The 18315-nt window shown below is 44.2% G+C and overlaps 1 protein-coding gene across 4 annotated transcripts in view; it reads right to left on the bottom strand.

Annotated features, from left to right (window-relative positions):
• Window positions 1-18315, bottom strand: part of rab27b (RAB27B, member RAS oncogene family) — a 214341-nt gene that overhangs the window by 147519 nt on the left and 48507 nt on the right. For 3 of the 4 annotated variants that reach the window (XM_068030700.1, XM_068030732.1, XM_068030754.1), the window contains exon 2: window positions 1917-1980. The exons of the other annotated variant lie outside the window; for it this stretch is intronic. The gene's annotated coding sequence lies outside the window, so the exon portion shown is untranslated. The remainder of the gene's footprint in view (window positions 1-1916; window positions 1981-18315) is intronic. 4 annotated transcript variants of the gene reach the window in all.

Raw genomic sequence — 18315 nt, 5'->3', positions numbered from 1 at the left:
GCAACGCAGGTAAATAGAGTGGTCAAGAAGGCATACGGCATGCTTTCCTTCATCGGACGGGGCATTGAGTACAAGAGTTGGCAGGTCATGTTACAGTTGTATAGGACTTTGGTTCGGCCACATTTGGAATACTGCGTACAGTTCTGGTCGCCACATTATCAAAAGGATGTGGATGCTTTGGAGAGGGTGCAGAGGAGGTTCACCAGGATGTTGCCTGGTATGGAGGGCGCTAGCTATGAAGAGAGGTTGAGCAGATTAGGATTATTTTCATTAGAAAGACGGAGGTTGAGGGGGGACCTGATTGAGGTGTACAAAATCATGAGAGGTATAGACAGGGTGGATAGCAAGAGGCTTTTTCCCAGAGTGGGGGTTTCAATTACTAAAGGACACGAGTTCAAAGTGAAAGGGGAAAAGTTTAGGGGGGATATGCGTGGAAAGTTCTTTACGCAGAGGGTGGTGGGCACCTGGAACGCATTGCCAGCGGAGGTGGTAGATGCGGGCACGATGGAGTCTTTTAAGATGTATCTAGACAGATACATGAATGGGCAGGAAGAAAAGAGATACAGAACCTTAGAAAATAGGCGACATGTTTAGAGAGAGGATCTGGATCGGCGCAGGCTTGGAGGGCCGAAGGGCCTGTTCCTGTGCTGTAATTATCTTTGTTCTTTGTTCTTTTTCAAGGTGAAACAGCCATTGTAAGCACTGAGGACTAGACAAACCCAAAAGATAGGATACAATACTCTTCAATATAGAAATAGCTTTGCACTTACGCAGAGGAACATTTTTCAATGAAAAAAGCCACCCAAGCTCATGTGACCAAATCTACAAAGTGGAGCGATACTAACAAGGGACATTTGTAAATAATCCTAAGTATCCTTGAGAGAACACAGAAGGTCCAAAACAGTTCAACATTTATCCCTTTCAAACTGGGACACCATTCAAATGAAAAACCATAAATGACTTGCTCTGAGTTTGCTGACTTTGCAATTGTCTCCTCAAATTGCCAGATGATCATCTTAATCTGGGAGTGAAAGTCTTCATAAGGATGACAGAAATGGGAATTAGTATAATTATTTGAAAATTAAGAATATAAAAGGATACTGCAAAAAGGATTTAGAGTAAACTGTTCCAGGTAAAGAGGTAGCATCAGCACAGACACAATGGGTCCAGTGGCCTTCTTCAGTGCTGCCAATTCAATGTTTCTGCAGGAGCATTAAATCCCCCTCAACCCTCCCCTGAAGTTCTTAAATCATACTAGAGTAAGGCTCCAAGGGTACTAACCACTCTGTGGTACCTTACCCAACCAGCCACTCATCATACTAGATTATAGACAGCGGCTATTAACAGGCCATTTGACCATAGGGCTACATCATAGCAGATATCTACATGTGACAATTTCCAACAGAGATCACTGGATAATAATCTGCAGCAGGATCTTGTCTGAGTTATTTTTCCACTCTCTGGGCAAGAGGCACTGAAGCCAATTGCAGCACCCTACTGCTGTGCCAGTTGAGATCCCCGAGCACAACACAGACTGGGAAATGTACCTGGTACCTTCCTGCTCAGTATGGTTCAATCTCACATGAAGCAACTGAGCGACCAGAAAAACTTAAACAGAGCATTCTAAAGCTGAAAACAAGAATGAAATGTCTAATAGTGCATATCAAAATCAAAGCTTGTGCAGTCTTCAAAAGGTTAAGACAATTTAGAACAATGCGCTTGCCTTGTTCATGAGTTATATTTAAGTCTATGGTTATACATAGTTACAAGAAAGATTACAGGTCTTTTCTAAATTGAAGTCCCTGCTGTCAATGATGTTAAAGCAGAATAACTGCAATCACTAAAATCTTCCATTTGTACAACACTAAAAGGTCAGTTAACAATGGGCAGTAGAGAGAGCCAAATGCAATACTGACTTTAACACCTGCAATCTTGGTCCAATTCTGCATATTCTTGTCAAGGAGCAAATGTTCTTAACTGCTGTAAAACAAAAAATTGATGCTTAGGGAAAATCATGGGCCAGGTTTTCTTGCAATGTCAAGATCAGCAAAGCATAGTGTACATTTTGCCCTGAATCCGCCATTGTTAATTTTCTCCTTAGGGTGTTGGTTTTCTAATCTGAATACACCTCCGTGAGCATAATGGCAGATCAGAAGCGAAGCAAACAATGGCCACTGATTGATAGTGTTCAAAGAACTGCTTTGGTCAATTTTAATCCCAACTTCGAAGTAAAGCCGGATGAACAAAATGCTATGTCTGACAAACTGCAATATATAAATTTCCTAGTAGCTAATAAAATATATCAGTTTTTACCTTAATTTATTACTAACATGTTGCCACCGGGCATGACCCCAGTAACTGGGAGTCAATACTACCATGAACCAATTAATAGGGTACATGATTACAATTTTAAATCTAAACAATAATGGAAAGTCAAGAATATGCTGAAGGAGTCTGTGTCTTTGGACACTGAAACAATGGGCCAACTTTTGTTGTAGCAGGGCATCTAACAGCATCTGCTGTTAGTTAGACTTACCTCTGCACCCTAAAGCTCAAAAATGTTTTGCCCACTAAATTGCTGAAAATGCAAGCTGATAATGATGCACAGACAGAAACAGGGCATTTGGGACCTGAGTGAATGAGGCAACCAACTGGGTATCTCCTTTACCAATGAGATTTAAGGATTGAGAAACAAACAACAGAAGGAGCGAAAATGAGGATGAATTACAAAGGTTGAATACAATGTCCAAGTAACATTCATGCCACACAAGTGTCAGGCAATGACCATCTCCAACAAGAAAGGCTAACCATCTCCCCTTGACACTCGATGGCATTACCATTGCTGAATTCCCCACTATCAACATCCTTGGGTCACCATTGACCAGAAACTTAACTGGACCAGCCATATAAATATTGTGGCTACAAAAGGAGGTCAGAGGCTGGGTTTTCTATGGCAAGTAACTCACCTCCTGACTCCCCAAAGCCTTTCCACCATCTGCAAGGCAGAAGTCAGGGGTTTGATGGAGTGCTCTCCATTTGCCTGGACGGGTTCAGCTCCATCAACACTCAAGAAGTCCGACACCATTATTGCAGGAATTCAATTTTCTGTTGCGAAAAACTTAGAATGTTCATCAGTAGGCTGTATTTCATTTGTCCATATGACATTGTATGATTGGCAACAAGGAAATGTGGGTAAGTGGCTGAGTCCGCTCAACACCTCCTTATCACAGCACAACTGGAAACAAAGGAATCAGTGTTGAAAAATTGTTTAAACAATGCCTTTGCTGTTGCTTTTCCCTATTTGATGCACAGTTTAATAAGAATTTAATAGGGCACCATTGATTTTGTTTCCCAACAGTATAACTTGCATCATTCAGTAACAATCTTGGACATGATTCAGAATCCATTTAGGCTGGGAGAGCTTCAGTTATTAATTTAAATGAAGATCTGCTGAGAGTATACAGCTGCATCACTATTTCCTGTTGCATGCAAATAGCAGACTTTGCTTAAAAAATGCAAATCTTCTTAGATGCACTTCATTTCTAAATATAAACAAAGTTCTATGGGGATGAAGTTCAATTTCAGCAAGAACATCAAACAGGTGATCAGAGAAGGCCTTCCCACTGTTCAGAGTGGTACACAGCTTGGCCACAATTCTCATTGACTTGCACTCTTGTCTTGTGACTGTGCTCTTCAACATTATGTTGACTTTGCTGATTGCTACTCTGCACTGGTAGGACATGTTGAACATGGAGTATAGTAAGACTTCTAGGCCTCTTTTGGTTCCATTCTTGACTCTTTCAACTCCTGCTCATGGAGGTAATTATTATAGCACTGCCACATTAAAACCAGTAGCAATCATGATTTTCCTGGATTGACAGCAGTTTTTACCCTGCTGCCACTTAAATTTTAAAGTAGTGCTGTTGTGGCCTGTTAGGAAACGCTACAACTTAAAATAAATAACAATCAGCAAACGTCATTGTCACTTAACAGTAAAATGTGCATCGTGCCTTCTTTGTAGCTTGGCTGGTGGTGAGAAGGGCCCTCCCCGTCAGATCCTTCATGCACGCCCGAAGTCTCGCCCCCTCTGCACAATGCCCCCGCGGTGGCTGTGGTGGGGAAGAGACGGTTGCCCACCTACTGCTGGAATGTGTCTTTGCAAAGCAGGTGTGGAAAGAGATGCAGTGGGTTTTGTCGAGGTTCATCCCAAGCAGCTCTGTAACACAGGACTCTGTGCTCTACGGGCTGTTCCCAGGGACGCACACCGAGACAAACATCAACTGCTGCTGGAGGACTATCAATTCAGTGAAAGACGCCCTTTGGTCTGCCCGAAACTTGCTGGTCTTCCAGCGCAAAGAGTTGTCCACGACCGAATGTTGCAGACTGGCACATTCCAAGGTCCAGGACTATGTGCTGAGGGACGCACGAAAGCTTGGGGCAGCCACAGCAAAGGCTCAATGGGGAAAGACCACTGTGTAAGGTCCCCCCACCAAGCTGAACCGAGGGGTTGGACCCATGGAAAACCCCTCGAACTGTATCGGAAAATTTTCATTTGCTGTAAATGTAAAAATGTAATTGGCATGACAAATGTGAAATGGAAGGGTTGTGAAGCAACTCATGATTGTATTGAAGGAAACTTATCTCTCTTGCAATGTTTGTATTTTTTGGTGCTGTTTGAAACTGTTTGGCAGTGTAATTTTTAGAGATTTTTATGAATAAAGTATATTTTGGAAATAAAAAAAAAATGTGCATAGTGCCTTCTAAAATTAATTTTATCTACTGCGTGTAAAATGTTTGGAACAAATAAGACAGGTATGGGATCAAATTGCCACATTTGCCCAGAAGAAGGAAATGCATGTGGGAATTGTAGGTTTAAAGCAGAAATGACATCTGGTACATTCACAAAGTTCCCCAGTTCAAATCATGGTCAAGTCTGTTAATCACTTTCGACGTTACCTTTGTTATTCTTGGAAAGGTGGTTAATGCCCATGAATGTATCATAACAGATTCCTGGATATTTCTTAACTCGATGCAAGCAGATCAGGCTGTATTTTTATTTACCTCACCTGTTTTATGAGCTGGGTGGGGTCAGTAGTGGGCGGGGACCCAGGATTCATGGTTCGCCCAAATGCTGTAGAGTTTTAACTCTGCAGCGTATGTAGAAACATAGAAACATAGAAAAGAGGAGTAGGCCATTCGGTCCTTCGAGCCTGCTCCACCATTCATTATGATCATGGCTTATCATCCAACTCAGTAGCCTGTTCCCGCTTTCTCCCCATACCCCTTTGATCCCTTTAGAGCTATATCTAACTCCTTCTTGAAAACATACAATGTTTTGGCCTCAACTGCTTTCTGTGGTAGCAAATTCCACAGGCTCACCACTCTCTGGGTGAAGAAATTTCTCCTCATCTCAGTTATGAAAGGTTTACCCCATATCCTTAGACTATGACCCCTGGTTCTGGACTCTCCCACCATCAGGAACATCCTTCCTGCATCTACCCTGTCAAGTCCTGTTAGAATTTTATAGGTTTCTATGAGATCTCCCCTCACTCTTCTCAACCCCAGCGAATATAATCCTAACTGACTCAATCTCTCTTCATACGTCAGTCCTGCCATCCCAGGAATCAGTCTGCTAAACATTCGCTGCACTCCCTCTATAGCAAGAACATCCTTCCTCAGATAAGGAGACCAAAACTACACACAATATTCCAGGTGTGGCCTCACCAAGGCCCTGTATAATTGCAGCAAGACATCCCTGCTCCTGTACTCGAATCCTCTCACGATGAAGGCCAACATTCCATTTGCCTTTTTTACCGCCTGTTGCACCTGCATGCTTACCTTCAGCGACTGGTGTACGAGAACACCCAGGTCTCGCTGCATATTCCCCTCTCTCAGTTTGTAGCCATTCAGATAATAAACTGCCTTCCTGTTTTTGCTACCAAAGTGGATAACCTCACATTTATCCACATTATATTGCATCTGCCATGCATTAGCCCACTCACTCAACTTGTCCAAATCACCCTGAAGCCTCCTCACAACTCATCCTCCCACCCAGTTTTGTGTCATCTGCAAATTTGGAGATATTGCATTTATTTCCCTCATCTAAGTCATTAATCTATACTGTGAATAACTGGGGTCCTAGCACCGATCACTGCGGTACCCCAATAGTCACTGCCTGCCATTCAGAAAACAGACCCATTTATCCCTACTCTTTGTTTCCTGTCCGCCAACCAATTTTCTATCCATCGCAATACACTACCCCCAATCCCATGCACTTTAATTTTACATGCTAATCTCTTATGTGGGACTTTGTCGAAAGCCTTCTGAAAGTCCAAATAAACCACATCCACTTGCTCTCCCTCATCAACTCGACTAGTTACATCCTCAAAGAATTCCAGTAGATTTGTCAAGCATGATTTCCCTTTCCTAAATCCATGCTGACTCTGCCCGATTCTACCACTGTTCTCTAAGTGCTCTGCTATAAAATCTTTGATAATGGACTCCAGAATTTTCCCCACTACCGATGTCAGGCTGACTGGTCTATAATCCCATGCTTTCTCTCTACCTCCCTTTTTAAATAGTGGGATTACATTAGCTACCCTCCAATATGTAGGAACTGTTCCAGAGTCTATAGAATCTTGGAAGATGACCACCAATGCATCCACTATTTCTAGGCCCATTTCCTTAAGTACTCTGGGATGCATACCATCAGGCCCTGGGGATTTATCGGCCTTCAATCCCATCAATTTCCCCATCACCATTTCTCTACTAATACTGATTTCTTTCAGTTCCTCTCTCTCACTAAGCCCTGTGTTCCCCAATATTTCTGGTATGATATTTGTGCCCTCCTTTGTGAAGACAGAACCAAAGTATGCATTTAGTTGGTCAGCCATTTCTTTATTCCCCATAATAAATTCCCCTGTTTCTGACTGTAAGGGACCGACATTTGTCTTCGCCAATCTATTTCTCTTCATATACCTATAGAAACTTTTACAGTCAGTTTTTATGTTCCCCGCAAGCTTGCTCTCGTACTCTATTTTCCCCCTCTTAATCAATCCCTTGGTCCTCCTTTGCTGAATTCTAAACTGCTCCCAATCCACAGGTCTGTTGTTTTTCCTGGCAAATTTATATGCTTCTTCCTTGGATCTAATGCTATCTCTAATTTCCCTTGTAAGCCATGGTTTGGCTACCTTTCCCATTTTACTTTTGCGTCAGACAGGGATAAACAATTGTTGCAGTTCATCCATGCGCTCTTTAAATGTTTGCCATTGCCTATCCACCGTCATCCCTTTAAGTAACATTTCCCAATCCGTCATGGCCAACTCGCGCCTCATACCTTCGTAGTTTCCTTTACTAAGATTCAGGACACTTGTCTCAGAATCAACTACGTCACTCTCCATCTTGATGAAGAATTCTATCATATTATGGTCGCTCGTCCCCAAGGGGACATTGCGTGGAGGGGGCAAGACTTCGGGCGTGCATGAAGGATCTGACGGGGAGGACCCTTCTCACCACCAGCCAAGCTAGATTGTCAATTATTCCTCTCTCATTACACAATACCCAGTCTAGGATAGCCTGTTCTCTAGTTGGTTCCTGAACATATTGGTCCAGAAGACCATCCCGTATACACTCCAAGAATTCCTCCTCTACGGTATTGTGACTAATTTGATTTGCCCAATCTATATGCAGATTAACGTCACCAATAATTACAAGTGTTCCTTTATCGCATGCATCTCTAATTTCCTGTTTAACGCCATTCCAAACATCACCACTACAGTTTGGGGGTCTATATACAACCCCCTCTAACGTTTTTTGCCCCTTAATGTTTCTCAGCTCTACCCATACAGATTCCACATCCTCAGAGCTAATATCTTTCCTCACTATTGCGTTAATTTCCTCTTTAACCAGCAATGCAACTCCACCGCCTTTTGCTTTTTGTCTGTCCTTCCTAAATATTGAATATCCCTGGATGTTCATTTCCCATCCCTGGTCACCTCGCAGTCATGTCTCCTTAATCCCAACTATATCATACCCGTTTACATCTATTTGCGCGATTAATTCATCCACTTTATTGCGAATGCTCCACACGTTAAGGCACAAAGCCTTAAGGCTTGTCTTTTTAACATTACTTGTCCCCTTCCCACTATTTTTCACTGTGGCCCTGTTTGATTCCGGCCCTTGATTTATCTGCCTATCACTTTTCTTATTTCCCTTGCTGTTTTTTGTTCTTGTTTTTGATTCCCCCACCTCTGACTCCTTGCAAAGGTTCCCATCCCACCTGCCATTTTAGTTTAAACCCTCCCCAACCACTCTAGCAAATACTCCCCCTAGGACATCAGTCCCAGTCCTCCCCAGGTATAACCTATCCAGTTTGTACTGGTCCCACCTCCCCCCGAACCGGTCCCAATGTCCCAGGAATCTAAAATCCTCCCCCTCACACCATCTCTTCAGCCATATATTCATCCCATATAGCCTGCTATTTCTACTCTGACTTGCACGTGGCACTGGTAGTAATCCTGAGATCACTACCTTTGAGGTCCTACTTTTCAACTTACTTCCTAGCTCCCTATATTCTGCTTTTAGGACCTCATCCTTTTTTTTACCTATGTCGTTTGTACCAATGTGTACCACGACCACTGGCTGTTCATCCTCCCCCTTCAGAATGTCCTGTAACCGCTCTGAGACATCCTTCACCCTAGCACCAAGGGGGCAACATACCATCCTGGAATCTCTTTTTTGGTCACAGAAACGTCTATCTATTCCCCTTACAATTGAATCCCCTATAACTATTGCATTCCCACACTTTTTACTCCTCCCTTGTGCAGCAGAGCCAACCGTGATGCAATGAATTGGGCTGTTGCTGCTTTCCCCTGAGAGGCCATTCCCCCCAACAGTATCCAAAGCAGTATATCTGTTTTGCAGGGGAATAGCCACAGGGGATTCCTGAACTGCCTGCCTAGCCCTCTTGCTCTGCCTGGTGGTCACCCATTCCCCTCCTGCCTGTGGGGTCTGAGCCTGCAGTGTGACCACCTCTCTATATGTGCTATCCATGAACCTCTCCACCTCGTGGATGCTCCACAGTGTCCCCAGCTGCCGCTCCAGTTCCGAAACCCGGGCTTCCAGGAGATGCAGCTGGATACATTTCCTGCATGCATGCTGGTCCCGGGCACTGGAAATGTTCCCGGCTTCCGACTTGGAGCACGAGGAGCACACCACGGCTTTGAGCTCTCCTGCCATGACTTAACCCTTTAAATTAAATTAAACCTTCTGGAAGATCTTAATGTCCAATACTATCAGTCACTCTAGGGCCCTTCTTCCCTGGTCTTCGTTACTACAGAACTCGCTTAAAAAAAACACTACTTACTATATTTGAAATAAACTTTAAACTTTTCTTACCTGAGATACTTACCCAGCTATTTAGAGCTATTCCCTAACAGCAGTGACTCACCAACCAATCACCTTGCAGCTCTCCTGTGACATCACTGTTAGCTTTTTTTTTCAAAACTCAGGCGCGCTGCCGCTGCACTTTTAAACTCTGCCAGTTTCACTCAGTCTCACTCCTTCCCGCTGCACTTTTAAACTCTGCCGGTCTTACTCAGTCTCGCTCCTTCCCGCTGCTGCTGCACTTTTAAACTCTGCTGGTCTCACTCAGTCTCGCTCCTTCCTGCTGCATTTTTAAACTATGCTGGTCTCACTCAGTCTCGCTCCTTCCCGCTGCTGTGTGATGTCACGAAGAGACATCTGATTCACAGGCTTGGCTTCCAGTCGGGCAGGGAATAGGCAGTCCAGGGTAATCCAGAGGAGGCCACTGGGGCGGTGCCAATCCCAGGGAGGGCCCGATCCTGGGGTGGAGATTTGAGGCTTCAGGTGGCTAGGGAGCAATCGGAGACCCGTGGGGGGAAGGTCAGAGGTTTGGGGACTTTGCTTTCTATAGCTGCAATTGCCTCCTTAATTAAAAAAAATACGATTTTCTATCTCAACCAAAATTTTATAACTGGCATTTACCAGCTCAATAAAAGCAAAATACTGCAGATGCTGGAAATCTGAAATAAAACAAGAAATGCTAGAATAACCCAGCAGGTCTGGCAGCATTTGTGGAGAGAAAAACAGAGTTAACATTTCACGTCAGTGACCCTTCATCAGAGGTTCAATCCTGCCTAAAGCCAAGCAATCCGTCAAAGGTGTAACATCATATCCCTCCATTGCAATTAGAGCTTCTAATTCCCCAACATTATTTTCAATACTTTCTTTTCACCACCGATATCTGCATCATAGGTATACAGTGCTGTCAATCTGTTTGAAACTGGCTCCAAGATGCCTCCACTTGTCTTTTTTCATGACTTTGATAGACAATATCCATATTCCCTTCTCTGCCTCATGCCTCCGCTATACCTGGGGACTGACCAACTGACCTTTTGTGAAAATAATGTTCCAGTAAACCCTTACAGCTCACGTATGATGTAGAATGTCCCCAAGGGTTCCTCAAGTTCAATGACTTTGATCTCGAGCAAATCAACAGACAATACTTCCTATCATGAAGGTCCTGGGGAAAGGTTCAACTGAGGTTACCCAAGTAAAAACTAGTAAGAGCTCGACTAAGAAGTATGCTGTAGTTCTGGGGGATTCTGTAACTAAAGTAGGATGTCCCATTTGCAATATGACTAGGAATCCCAAATGTTGTGCTGCTTTTCAGAAAGCAGGGGCTGAATTTTCAAGTTTGGACCTGCTCGTAGTGGGCGAGGCTGGCAGTGCATTGGGAACTCAGAAGTTTGAGCAGTGGGTTTTTTAGAGTTTTTTTTAAGCGAGCCTCAGCATTCACATCATATTTCCAGGTTTCCTGGGCGGGCATGCTGTCTACCTATACCTGATTATTGAAGTTTACTGTTTAAAGGGACCCTGTGAGGGTGAGAATGGAAGCATTCTACAACTGTCAAGGCAGAGCCAGCTACTTGACAAATGGAGTGTCAACAAGGGAAGGCTTCTACTCTTATAACTCTATACTCTAAACTCTATACACTTATAACTCTCTTTTTTCTCTCCTTACAGGAGAGAGAAAACAACACCAGGGAGAAACAGGACTAGGGACGGGAGGGTGGGGAGTTGCCCTTTTGTCACTGTGACCCTGACCACTGTGAAGGAGAATGCACTAGAGATAAGCAGAGTCTTTTGGTGATGGAGAGATCTCAGATATACAAACATCAGTGGGGGGGACTCCATCACAGATAGTTGGGTTCAAGCTAGACATAGATGCTGAGCCTCGTGGGTCATTGATGAAGAAGACTATTCAGGAACAGCAGTAGAAAATGTGTGAGGTTCTGTCAGCATTTCCAGAGTCAATGCACATGATTGGAGAGGGGAATCTGTCTCCACCATGCGTGCCATGATATCTCAGGCCTTTGTGCTGATGTCCACCTCCATGGAAAGAGTGGCCATCTGCAGGGAGTTTCAGACGCAGCAGGCAACCAGGCTGACCCTGTCCAATGTCCTGCACTCTCAGACTGTCAGCTTAAGTAGGATGGAGGAAAGCCTCCCCTTGGCTGTTCAGTCCATCACTGAGTACAGCAAAGTGCTCTCCAGCTCATGGCTTGCAGTGGATGTGTGGGTGGGCCATGTGAGAGAAGATGGAGCAAGACCTGGACAACATCCAGGATTGAGCGGATAAGTGGCAAGTAACATTTGTACCACACAAGTGCCAGTCGATGAGAATCTCAAACAAAAGAGAATCTAACAGTGGCACAGTGGTTAACACCGCAGCCTCACAGCTCCAGCGACCCGGGTTCAATTCTGGGTACTGCCTGTGTGGAGTTTGCAAGTTCTCCCTGTGACCGTGTGGGTTTTCGCCGGGTGCTCCGGTTTCCTCCCACAGCCAAAGAATTGCAGTTTGATAGGTAAATTGGCCATTATAAATTTCCCCTAGTATAGGTAGGTGGTAGGGGAATATAGGAAAGGTGGGGATGTGGTAGGAATATGGGATTAGTGTAGGTTTAATATAAATGGGTGGTTGATGGTCGGCACAGACTCGGTGGGCCGAAGGGCCTGTTTCAGTGCTGTATCTCTAAATAAAAAAAAATAAAAAAAACGATCTCCCCTTGACATTTAATTGCATTACCATCACTGAATCCCCCACTATCAATATCCTGGGGGGTCACCATTGACCAGAAACTGAACTGGACCAGTCACACAAATGCTGTGGCTACAAGGGCAGGTCAGAGGCTGGGAGTTCTGTGGCATGTAACTCATCTCCTGACTCCCCAAAGCCTGTTCACCATCAACAAGGCACAAGTCAGGAATGTGATGGAATGCTCTCCACTTGTCTGGATGAGTGCAGCTCCAACAACACTCAAGAAGCTCGATATCATCCAAGACAAAGCAGCCCGCTTGATTGGCACCCCATCCATCACCTTAAACATTTACTCCCTTCACCACCGATGCGCAATGGCAACAGTGTGTGCCATCTACAAGATGCACTGCAGCAACTCACCAAGGCTCCTTAGACAGCACCTTCCAAACCCATGACCTCTATGACCTGGAAGGACAAGGGCAGCAGGCACATGGGAACACCACCATCTGCAAGTTCCAAGCCACACACCATCCTAACTTGGAACTATATTGCCGTTCCTTCACTGTCTCTGGGTCAAGATCCTGGAACTCCCTTCTTGACAGCATTGTTGGTGTACCTACCCCACATGGACTGCAGCGGTTCAAGAAGGCAGCTCACCACCACCTTCTCAAGGGCAATTAATGTAGGGCAATAAATGCTGGCCTAGCCAGTGACGCCCACATCTCATGAACGAATAAAATGACCACTATCATTTTGGATACCATTGCTGGTGCATACTGAAGGGTGCCCTCAGACCTCTGTCCAGGCACCTGACTTGTATCTTCAGCATCCCAATGGCCTGCTCAATGGCCACACTGTTGCTCATCTGGCTTCGGTTGTGGCTTTCCTGGGTGTCAGAGGCGGGGCCCCTCACAGGTGTCATCAACGACATTTGTAGAGGTTTGCTCTTGTCTCCAAGGAGCCATCCACTAGCTCTGCTTGGAAGTGTGAATATCTGTGGATGTCTTGACTAGTGCAGAATGAAGGGTTCATGGCAGCTCCCTGGGTATCTTGCATAGACATGCATAATAATCCTTCAGTGGTTGCATTCAAGCTGAACAGAAGGATTATGGAGGGCAGGCAGGAAAGTGGAGTTGAGGCCACAATCAGATCAGCCATGATCTTATTGGATGACGAAGCAGGCTCAAGTGACCAAATGACCTACTCCTGCTCCTATTTCTTATGTTCTTAATGGAATGGAATCCTTTTCAATTGATGAATACTGCTGGTTGATCTGAAGACATCTTGATTGTGTTCAATCTATGACCATCTTGATCTGTGGGAATCCAGCCACAGCAGGAAATCTGAGCACCTTCTTATTGTGACTGGCCTCATCTGTAGCAAAATGGACATAAGTGGCAACCTTGGCAAACTAGGGGCACGGCTAGTTGTTGAGCACAAGTCTTCAGTACTACAGCTGGGATGTTGTCAGGACCCATTGCCTTTGCTGTATCCAGTGCCTTCAGCCATTTCTTGATATCACGTGGAGTGAATCGAATTATCAGAAGAAAAGCATCTAGATACTCGGGACCTCAGGAGGAGGCCATAATGGATCATCCACTTGGCACTTCTGGCTGACGGCGGTTGCAAATGATTCTGCCTTGTCTATTCCACTCAGGTGTTGGGCTCTGCCATCATCGAGCAGCTGGCATTAAAAGGAATCCCAAAGTTTTCTATAGACATATAAATAGTAAAAGGGTGGTAAAAGGAGGAGTGGGGCTGATTAGGGCCAAAAAAGGGGATTTATACATGGAGGCAGAGGGCAAAGCTGTGTTATTAAATGAATACTTTGCATCTGTCTTTACCAAGGAAGAAGATGCAATCCAGGCAATGGTGAAAGAGGAGGTAATTCAGACACTAGAAGAGTTTAAAATTGATAAAGAGGACATATTAGGTAGGCTATCTGTACTTAAAATGGATAAAACACCAGGACCAGATGAGATGCATCCAAGGATACTGAGGGAATTGAGAGTAGAAATCGCGGCGGCACTGGCCATAATTTTGTCAGTCTTCCTTAGACTTGAGGGTGGTGCCAGAGGACTGGAGAATTGCAAACGTTACATCCTTGTTCAAAAAAGGGTGTAAAGATAAGCTCAGCAACTACAGGCCAGTCAGTTTAACTTCAGTGATGGGAAACTTCTAGAAAAAATAATTCAGGACAAAATTAATAGTCACATGGATAAATGCGGGTTAATTAAGGAAAGCCAGCATGGATTTCATAAGAGAAAATCATGTTTAGCTAACTTGCTGGAGTTATTTGAGGAGGTAACAGAGAGGGTTGATGAGGGCAATGCTGTTGATGCGGTGTACATGGAATTTCAAAAGGCATTTGATACAGTGCCACACAACAGACTTGTAAGCAAGGTTATATAGCTCATGGCATAAAAGGGATGGTAGCAATATGGATACGGAATTGGCTGAGTGACAGGAAACAAAGAGTAGTGGTTAATGGATGTTTTTGGGGCTGGAGGAAGGTTTGTAGTGGAGTTCCCCAGGGGTCAGTGCTGAGGCCCTTGATTTCATGATATATATTAATGACTTAGTCCTTGGTGTACAGGGCACAATTTCAAAGTTTTCAGATGATATAAAACTTGTAAGCATTGTGAACTGTGAGAAGGATACTGTCGAACCACAAAAGGATACAGACAAGTTGGTGGAGTGGGCAGACTGGCGACAGATGAAGTTCAATGTGGATAAATGTGAAGTGATTCATATTGGTAGGAAGAACATGGAGAGACAATATAAAATAAAGGGTACAATTCTAAAGGGGGTGCAGGAGCATAGGGATCTGGATGTATATGTGCATAAGTCATTGCAGGTGGCAGGACAGGTTGAGAGAGCAGTTAATAAAGCATACAGAATCCTGGGCTTCATTAATAGGGCATACAGTACAAGAATGAGGAAGTTATGTTGAACTTGTATAAGACACTAGTTCGGCTTCAGCTGGAGTATTGCATCCAGTTCTGGGCACTGCAAGACGTGAGGGCATTGGAGAGAGTACAGAAAAGATTCACGAGAATGGTTCCAGAGATGAGGAACTTCAGTTATGAAGACAGATTGGAGACGTTAGGTCTGTTTTCCTTGAAGAGAAGGCTGAGAGGTGATTTGATAGAGGTATTCAAAATCTTGAGGGGTGTGACAGGGTAGATAGGGAGAAACTGTTCCCACTCATGAAAGGATCAAGAACGAGAGGGCACAGAATTAAAGTATTTGGAAGTATTTTGTAAGAGAAGCAAAAGTGACATGAGAAAAAACTTTTTCAGGCAGTGAATGGTTAAGGTCTGGAATGCACTGCCTGAGAACATGGTGGAGGCAGGTTCAATTGAAGCATTCAAAAGGGAATTAGACTCTTATATGAAAAGGATGATTGTGCAGGGTTACTGGGAGAAGGTGGGGGAATGAAACTAACTGAATTGTTCTTTCAGAGAGCTGGTGCAGACACGATGGGCCGAATGGCCTCCTTCTGCACTGTAACAATTCTGTGATTCTGTGACTCTGTGATTGAGGATGGGAATGTTCGTCGAGCCTCCTCCTCGCCTTTTTCAATTGCCCATTCCCGACTGGATGTGGCAGGACTGCAGAGCATTGGTTCGATCCACTGGTTGTGGGATCGCTTAGCTCTGTCTATAGTATGTTGCTTCCACTGCTTAGCAAGCATGTAGTTCTGTGTTGTAGCTTCACCTCATTTTTTGATATGCCTGGTGCTGCTCCTGGCATGTTCTCCTGCACTCCTTGTTGATCTCCATGGTTGATCCCCCGGCTTGATGGTAACGGTAGAATGAGGGATATGCCAGGCCATGAGGTTACAACTTGTGATGGAAAACACTTCTGCTGATGTTGATGGCCCGCAGCACCTCTTGGGTGTCCAGTTTTGAGTTACTAGATCTGTTTTGGATCTATCCCATTTAGCACAGTGGCAGCACGACACAACGCGATGGAGGGTGTACTCAGTGTGAAGATGGGACTGTGTTTTAACAGGACAGTGGGGGGATCACTCCGACCACTACTGTTGTAGATAATGCATCTGCAACAGGTAGGTAGGTGAAGACGAGATCAGTTAGGCTTTTCCACATGTTGGTTCTCTCACCACTTGCTGCAGGCCCAGTCTGGCATATATATCCATCAGGATTTGCCCAGATCCGTCAGTAGAGAGGTACTAAAGAGCCACTCTTGGTGACAAACATTGAAGTTTCCCACCCAGAGTACATACTGTGCCCTTGCTTCCCTCAGTTCTTCTTCCAATTGGCGTTCAAAATGGAGGAGCACTAATTCATCAGGTGAAGGAGGGAGACAGGTGATAATCAGCAGGAAGCTTCCTTTCTCATGGCTGCCCTGATGTCATGAGACTTTATGGGGTCTGGAGTCACTGTTGAGGACTCCCAGGGCCTCTCCATCCTGATCGTATACCACCGTGCTGCCACCTCTGGTGGGTCTGTCCAGCCGGTGGGACGACATATCCAGGGATGGTGATGGAGATGTCTGGGATATTGGTTAAAAGATATGATTCTGTGAGTTTGACTGTGTCAGGCTGTTCCTTGACTAGTCTTTTGGTGCAGCTCTCCCAATCTTTGCACAAGTCCTCAAATGTTAAAGAGAACTCTGCAGTATCAACTGGGCTGGGTATGTCTTTGTCATTTCTAGTGCTTAAGTCACTGCTGGGTGGTTCATCCAGTTTTATTCTGGTTAGATTTTTTCATAGTGGCTTGGTAAAACTGACTGGCTTGTTAAGCCACTTCAGAGGGCAGTTAAGAGACCACCACATTGCTGTGGGTCTGGAGTCACATGCAGGCCAGACCAGGTAAGGATGGCAGATTTCCTTCTCTGAAGGACAGTAGTGAACCAGATGGGTTTTTACAACAATCCGGTAGTTTCATGGTCACATAGTTTTTTTTTATATATTCCAGATCTCTTGAATTAATTAAATTTATAGTCCCCAGCTGCTGTGGTGGGATTTGAACCCATGCCTCCGGCTCATTAGTCCAGGCCTTTGGATTACTAGTCTATGCTAGTAAGATGACAATTATGCTACGTTCTTAAGTATTCAAATGGCTTTGTAATCTAATCATTTTTTTCATAAATCTCCCCAACAGTTCTTCAAAGTTCTCAACTGCACACAAATTAATATGACCCCAGTTTATGAAAGTATTGTACTGCAACACTTAATCTTCATTCTAATTAGCAATAATGGACTATTATGCAAAATGTATTAATAAAATACTTTATTTCAGTACTTCTTGTTAAACAAAAACATATTAACATGCTGCCAGAATAGAAGTCCAAGTGTAGTCTGCTGGCAGAGTAGAAGATTGATGTATGGCTCCTGCTAAATACCCAGATTTATCAGGAAATGTTACTCAAAGGCGTTGCAATTGATGCAAACATTCCAGCACATTAAGTGCTTTGCTCCAAATGTAAACCAAGCAACTGTAGAGGGGGAAGTGAATGGATGGAGTGTGCTGCGATATTACAATAAAGCAGCCAACTCTCCATCTTTATGGTATTCTCATTGTATTCTCAAAACGAAACAACGAAGACTGCAAGACCAGCATGACCTTTACCATTACTCACATTCAGCTCTATCAGCACAATTTACTAATGTGTGTTTTCTTATCTTTTCCACCTTTCTGCCTCGAATCACACAACCTTAAAATGAAAGTACTGGGTATTCTTAGCTGTGTATACCACATCAATTAATAAGGCGTCATCTGTACTTGGACACAGATGATATCAGTCCTCTCCTCCCTCACTCATTCAACTTCAACTGGTGATACGTTTACTATCAAATGTTTTATCTCCAGCTAACAACCAAGGAAATTTCACCCACTGGTAACAACCTGTATTACGTAGAACTGAGTGATAAGCACATATCCGTAGGATTTCAATGACGCTCTGGTTGCCAGCATAGCAAATGGTGCCACTCTGAAAAACTCAGGAAACTGAACGTATATGGGTGGTTCCAATGTGTGCATATTCATGATCTGTGGCTCATAATTCTCCCTTGCACCCCCCAAAAAAAGGGAAATTCAGACTCCAGTAACTCCCCCAGTGCCTTCCAGATCTTCAAACTCTCAATCCCCTGAACATATGACTTTCTAAAGCTTTTGGCAGGGTATATATAAACACCTCAATTGTTATGTTGCCTGCCTAGCTGTCCTCTAAAAAAGTTGTAAATTCTCCAGCTATGAACATTCCCAGGTGATGTCAGGAAGTACTTC

This window comes from Heterodontus francisci, chromosome 1 (assembly GCF_036365525.1).
Source record: "Heterodontus francisci isolate sHetFra1 chromosome 1, sHetFra1.hap1, whole genome shotgun sequence".
Lineage (NCBI taxonomy): Eukaryota > Metazoa > Chordata > Chondrichthyes > Heterodontiformes > Heterodontidae > Heterodontus > Heterodontus francisci.
This window is presented reverse-complemented; position numbering and strand designations above follow the sequence as displayed.